This window comes from Malurus melanocephalus, unplaced genomic scaffold (assembly GCF_030028575.1).
Source record: "Malurus melanocephalus ecotype Western Australia unplaced genomic scaffold, MMel_1.1 scaffold_413, whole genome shotgun sequence".
NCBI classification, from domain to species: Eukaryota; Metazoa; Chordata; class Aves; order Passeriformes; family Maluridae; genus Malurus; species Malurus melanocephalus.
The window spans coordinates 43,353-50,706 of record NW_026623645.1 but is presented as its reverse complement, the minus strand read 5'-3'; positions in this window follow the sequence as shown (position 1 = coordinate 50,706).

The window sequence follows — 7,354 nt, the reverse complement described above, 5'->3', positions numbered from 1 at the left end:
CTTTTTTTCCCCCTCAGTCTTTTCTAGATTAGTTGTCTGACTTTCTCAGTTTTGCATGACCACATACATAGAAAATAGTTGGTATTTCAGAGTTAATGAGGGCTACAGTTACAGCATCCCACAGCACAACTATGAGCACAAAACATAAGGTTTGTAAAGCACTGGCTCTTTAGGTGAGGAAAAATGAGCATTTCAAGCACAGGCTCACAGATTTTCACTCATGAACCTGCAGCTTCAACAGGTTGCACAAGACCAGAGAGGTGCCCAGTATTCTTGTCTTGTTTAATATCTTCAATGATGATCTGGGTGAGGTGATTGAGTCTACCATGTGSAAACTCGCAGATAACACCAAGCTTGGTTGGAGTGGTGCTCTGCTGGAGGGTGGGAAGGTTCTGCAGATAGACCTGGACAGGCTGGATTGAGGGCTGAGGCCAACAGCCTGAAGTTCCACAAGACCAAATGCCAAGTTGCAGTGGGGTCACAACAGCCCCAGGCAGCACCACAGACTGTGGGATGAGGGGCTGGGAAGCTGCCCCTCAGGTTGAAAAGGACCTGGGGTTGTTGGTTGGCAGCAGCTGACCATGAGCCAGGGTGTGCCCGGGTGGCCAACATGGGAAACTGCATTCTGGCCAGGATCAGCAGCAGTGTGGCCAGCAGAACCAGGGCAGTGATTGTCCCCCTGAACTGGGCACTGGCAAGTTCTGTGTCCAGGTCTGGACCTCTCAGTTCAGGAAGGATCACTGAAGTTCTGGAGCAGGTCCAGAGACATTCAATGTCCTGCACTGCCTCTCAGACCCATGAGAGAGTTTTTCACCCTTCCATACTTTCTGGTCTCTGTGCTGAGTTGCCTGTCCACATGTGATTATCCCCTCACAGAAGGCTGCCCTCTTATGTCTGCCTGCAGTGAATGTGAGCGTCAGATGAAGGAGCATAATGGCACCAAGACAGTCACTTAACTGGAGTGTTTTACTAGAAAGAAGGCTGCMCTGAGGCTGCACTCCAGCAGGCTGATTACAAAACCTCCAAGGCAATAGTAACTCAACTCTGATAGCCAGAACATTGCTGGAATTACAGTAGTATTTCATCTCTGAAAGGAGCTGTTCATTATCTTGCCCAATGATCTCATCTGAGGATCCATCACTCGCTTGTTCAGTTGTTTTTCTTTTTACTGCAGTGTCTGGAGCTTAAATCATCAACTATTTTAGAAAGGACAGTCTTGACTGAGCCAAACTACAGGGACATATGAGTAGGATGCAAGAATTAACTGAAGTTCAGTCAAACCTACTTGAGTTTATCAGAGTGGGAAGGTAGCAAAACAAGCCTTTTTACTCAAACTGCACAMAACAGGCTCCCCTTGGCTGGTGCTTGTGCTCCCAAATATGGGACAGCTGACCTAACTCAGGCAYAAACTCAAGCAGCCTCTCCTTAACCCCTTTCTTAGTTAAACTCATCTACAAAATTGACCTTCAGGCATGAAAAATCCTCACCAAATCAGACATCCAGCTGAGCACAGACAAACAGAGCACTCTCCAGGTATAGGAACAGAAAAAGCAGAATGCACAAGACAAAGGTTCACAAATAAACAGGCAACAGGCCCAAAATTTGCATTTCTACTCCTRAAAAACTTTTCCTGCACCTCCTAACCAAGCCACCCTCAGGTACTGAAGCACACATCTCAGCAACATTCTCTGGGTATGCCAGTATGGGACAATATTCATGCTCTACTTAATCCAGGAAACACTTGAACTATAGTTATAGTAGATAAAAACCTGCAACATGAGCTATGCTGYGATCCCAGAGTCTTCTCAGTTTCTCGAACAACTTAGAAAGGATATGAAGAGTGCTGCTCTACATTATTTCTAATAGGAAGCAGACTTTGCAAGTGTGCATCACTGTCATCAAATAACACTGAGTTTTAAATAGTTAAGRTGCACATTTGAACTCATCACAAACTGACTGGAGTTGCTTTATCTTTACTCAACAGAAATGTGCCAAGGTTTTTTCATTAGACTTTTAATGTAGTAATTTCACCTGTACAGATGGAATATAAGAAATTACCAAAATGGCTCAGAGGTGTAAATCCTTTTAGAAATRAAAACTAGTATTTTGTGTCCTAGCTACCATTTTTACATTTCGAAATTGCACATTATTTTGACATTTTAAAAAATATATTTAAATAAAGTCTGAAATCCCACTAAAACCTCTACAGGCTAAATGCCAACTATGTTTAACACTGGAGAATTCTACTGCAGCAGTATAATCTCTGTGTCAGTGGAATTGAATAGGTTTGCTTTTAAAACACATGCAACTACACAGATGTCCTTTACTAAAGAAARTATTTAACCCAATTTCCATTACACAAGTTTGCAAGCCAGGGAATCCAGCATAACAAATATATTTATATTTAATATATGTAATTTTATTTTWAAAATTATTATTATTATAGCACACRCATATGAATAAAGGGACAGACATTGTAAGTTATGTGCTCACAAAATACTTTCAACTCTGTGTAGTAAATGGAAGGAAACATGATTCCTGTTTCATTCAAAGYAATCAGACATGCTACTAAGAAGTACAATGGAGAAACGATTGCAGAAGAAAATAAATCAGGAAATTTCTTCAGAGAGCAGTAATTGCTAAATACCATTAATTGGTGCTGCACCTTCTTTGTGAAGGTGGTAAATTTTAAAGATACATTTACTTAGTGAAAGACTGACTACACTCCTCCTTCCAAGCAGTTCAGCTGACCTTAAATGCCCCACAACTCTTTTTTATTTTTTGCAGAAAAAGTTAATCTGAGCCCATTTGCTTGGCACCCACAGGAAGGGCAGTAAGCCCTGGAAGCAAAGCACAGTAAATACCAGCTGATAAATTTTCATGTGCATGCATGAAAAGAACCAACAATCCTTAAGACTACTGTGTAATAAAGGCAGTCTAGAGTATTTCTCATTGGACATGATTTTTTTTTTTATTATTTGGGCTGAGTCACAGCTTGTCAAATATAAAATGCTGACTTTTTAACCTTTGATTTGTTTGAAACATAACAGGAAGAATACATAGATGATAAAAACAGTAAGGAATTTGTCTTTTCAGTCTTACAAAGAAACACTTTCCCACAATAGAACTGATATTCTAATCTTCTGAACAAGACACTCTTTTAAGGCTTTGTATCCATTGGTACTATAAATAGGAAGCTTCTAAGTTAATTTCAATTATTTTTAATGCATTTTCCTCATCTGGAAAATTTAATGCTTCAACATGCTATTCTCTTAAATCAGAAAAGAACTTTATTATTACAGCTAGGGGGAGGGTTTTTGCTTCTTTAACAGTTGGTTAGATTTTCATCCTGGTTCCTGCCTCAGTGTTTGATGAACAAAATCTGAATAGTCAGAGATTATAACATCTGCTTCCCAAATGACAAAAACAAGTATACTTCCTATTTATTTCCATGGATGACAYTAAGCCATGTCATACCTAAGGCTCAGACAACTTGGCAGCAAAGAGAATAGGTTTTGCGTTAGTTTCATTGCTTTTATTCTAAAAGTACCAGTAAATTGGTGGTAGTGGGGGGGGGGGGGGGGGGGGGGGGGGGGGGGGAGGTGTTTGCTTTGTTTTAAAATCTTTAATTCTTGGCAGCTGCTACCTCCAAAACACTTTTAATACAAAGATTTAATAAAACTTCCTTTTCCTCTCTGAGTTTTCACTAAATTACAGGCTATAATGTGTCCATAATCCCCTTGGATTATGATCCTGGCCCAGACAGAGTTTTACACTGGCTCAGCCCAAACTTTCGCCTTCCATGAGCTTTTTAAACTCACTTTTTGTTTCTCACCTGCCTCTTGGAGGCCCCCCTACCCGATCAAATTCACACCACCTTCCTTGCAGTCAGCCCCAGATAACCCAGGCTTCTGAAGCTGCCCAAGGATGGGTGCAAGTGGAAGAAAAGTTGAAAGACAGCAACCACACAGAACCGAGTTTGTTACAGCTTGAATATGAGCTCTTTTATAAAATTAAGAAAAGCAAGAACAGCTGCAGACACCATGCTGACAAAACAAAAAGAACCTAGATAAATTGTTCCAGCTTCACCATTGTGTGGCATAGGGAGTTCAGATCTTCACTTAAAAAATCAGTGTGCCTAAATCCGCTTAGGATCTGTTCAAACTGCATCAGTTTAAAACAAATGTCAGCTGGTGCCACTATGTAGACATGAAGTGTGCCTGTTTTCTGCTGTCACATGGTTCACACTACTGGCATACCAAATTTAGTTTCCAGTCTCGACTTTCTGCTCCTACCACTGTGCCACCACTTATAGCTGTACAAACAAATGAAATTGAGCTCTTCATCCCCAGCCWGAACAATGGTAAATATCTGCAATGCCTGCAAAGCAGCAGAGAAACCAGGCCAAAGGGAAAGACACTCAACAAAGGATGAGTTCCCTCCCCTCTTCTACCAGTGGCTTCAAAACTCTGCATCAAACTTTACACCTGCTTTTAGTCTCCCCTCTGTCAGAGACTATCCAAAAAAAAAAAAAAAGTCATGGCCAGGAAGCATGCAGTGAAAGACCCAGCAAGATTACTCCTCACTGACTATGTATGAACATTTTCTTTCAGTTTTGTGGTAACATTTGACATTCAAGCACCTCAGTTTTAGGTAGAAGTAAAAGTATRTGAGCTCTCAAGTTAAGATTTTAAATGGTTAACTTGGTAGCCAGTGTAGTGGGCTGATRTATCAGGAAAGAAAATTTATGCTTCCTTTCATCACTAATGTGTTAATATCAGTATGGAGGGGCAGCTTGTCATATACAGAGCTCAAAGTCAAATTTCAGCCTGTTTTATAAAATCCATGTGCCTAAAATCAGGCAATAAGAACAAACAAAAAAAAAATAAACCCTCCAAACTAAAAAGAACCCAAAAACCAAACCAAAACAAACAAAAAAAAATGCATGGCCAATACATGTTAAAGTAATTCTAGTTCTCACAGTTTCATGAAACACCATCTTAGTACTCTCCTCCCTTGCTGAAAAAGGTGCTTAACAAGTTACCTGTATTTTGACCAAGTTATCATCACATCAATCATGAAAAAAAGATGTGTAAACTGTTTCAGTGTCTGAAAACAGAGCTGCCTGTTGTTTGCAACATCCTGTGTGCTTGCAGGGAACAGGGAAAGGAAAAAAAAAAAATAAGTGAAACAAATAACATGAAGCCTATTAAGGAGGAGAGCACTGCATTAATGTCATGGTAATCTGGCCCATGCTAGTCCTTTAACGGGTTTTGCTACACAAGATGAAAGGAAAAGTTGATAAAAAGAGAATAAATTACTTTCAGTGTTACCAGAGAGATTTTTTTTTCCCAATAATGCTACAGAGATCTAACAGTATGGTTGGGCCAAACAGATTATTGTGAAGAAACTACCAAAGATTTTGCAATATACTGAGACAAAATATCACATGACTGTTTTAAGGCACTTCTAGACACAGTACTTGAGCTGTTTACTGAGCAGCACACAAGCAGCCTACTCAGATATTTGATTTTATCGGCACAGGCCACCCACAKCTGACCCAGTAAAAGTGCACATGTGCAAGAAGAATCCCCCCAAAACMGTGCATCTTTCTTTATATAATCTGACCTTTAGCAAACAAAACCTCTTCTTTTCTGTCATTCATACAGAAAGAAATCCAGTACACCATTTCATTGAAAGTACACTGGAAAAATTTCTATATCACTAAGCATAGCATTAAGCCAATACAGGAATTTCTTCTGAGACTTGTCAATAACTCAGTAYTTCTTGCAGCTCCAAGTTTATGGAAGAATATCGATACAAAAAGTTTATATACCACAAACATACCTGACGGGTYTCAGTCTGGCAAGTTAGACCTAAGACTCCCTGAGAAAAAAAAAATGGAAGGACAAAACAGAGTTGCTCATTATAGGAGGCGTTGGACAGCACATGCTGACAATTACTATGGGATCTGAAAATGTGTGCTTAGCTTATATTTCCCTTACGGCAGAGGTAGGATGAGAAAGAACAGAAACTGTGTTTCATCTTTTTTCCTCTTTCCAAAACCCACAATTTATTCAGAGAAAAGCACTTGTGGGCAAATTGTGAGGTTTCAGAACAGGGAGAGCAGGGAGAACTAGAGCCTAAAGCAACCAAACAAAAAGTAAAAAAAAAGAATGCAGTGAACAAACTTACATCAACCACCAGAGAGACACCACCAGTTTCAGTTTGATTTAGAAACCATAACCTGCACTGACTGAACAATTTGGTTTATACTTTCAACTTATGCTTCATGTGGGACTCCAGTTCTCATGTCTCAAGTCAAACACAGGTACCCAGGACAGAGGTAACTCTTGACATGAAATAAACATCTGATACTTCTATATACAGCACTGGAAAGAACCTGCTCTTCTGGAGACAGAGAGTGCAAAATAAACAGTTTTATTGTGAAAGTATTTTCAATGCCACACTATTCTCATGCTTCTTATCAGTCAGCACAGATTTTAACAGAGACACCAGGGAAATGAAGAACATGTAAGGGGGGGATGTAAGGCCTTCCATCAGATACAGGAACGCCTACAGGACCATGTCATGGGCAAACTGAGCTCTGCTGTGGTCAGCATTGGGGTTTTTGTAACACCTACAGAGAAAATCAGTCTTGTTCACTGTAGAACACACAATAGTAATTACCAGCAAAGATACATTCCCTTCCTTCAAACAACATTTCAGACAGATACTATCAGAAGACAGGAAATTTATCTAAGGATTTTAAAACAAAATCCCATTGCAAATAAAATCATATTCAATATTAAAGGATGAACAGCATGAAAAACCTTTTGAGAATTAGATAGCATACTACAACTGTGCCTCAAAACAAACTGGGCAGCAGAAGATGCTGTGTAAGAARCACCTCATGAAAGCACCCAGCACATGACAGTGCTGAAAGAGTGCCCCACCTCTTATATAGTGACTCTTAGCTCCTGTATGCACTGAGACACCTTAATTTGCTTATCTCTTTATATTTTTTTACAACATAATGATAATATCAAACCATCTGAACGTGCAACAAATGGGGRGCATCCATGAGCAACTTCTTTGTTAATCACAGCAAGCAGCCTTAGTGACTCACTATGCTCATCCATTTTTTCCTACCTGAATAAAAAAAAATGCCACTAAAATTGGAAATACCGTTTTCCAGAATACATTTTGATTACTTTCAATTAAAAAAGATTATATCCAAATTTTGTTGAATCTTGAGTCATAGTAAATAATCAAAAACAAAACCAAACAAAAAACCACCCAACGGAAAAAACCCCAAAACCCAAAAAATACCCCAAACAACAAAAAAAAAAAA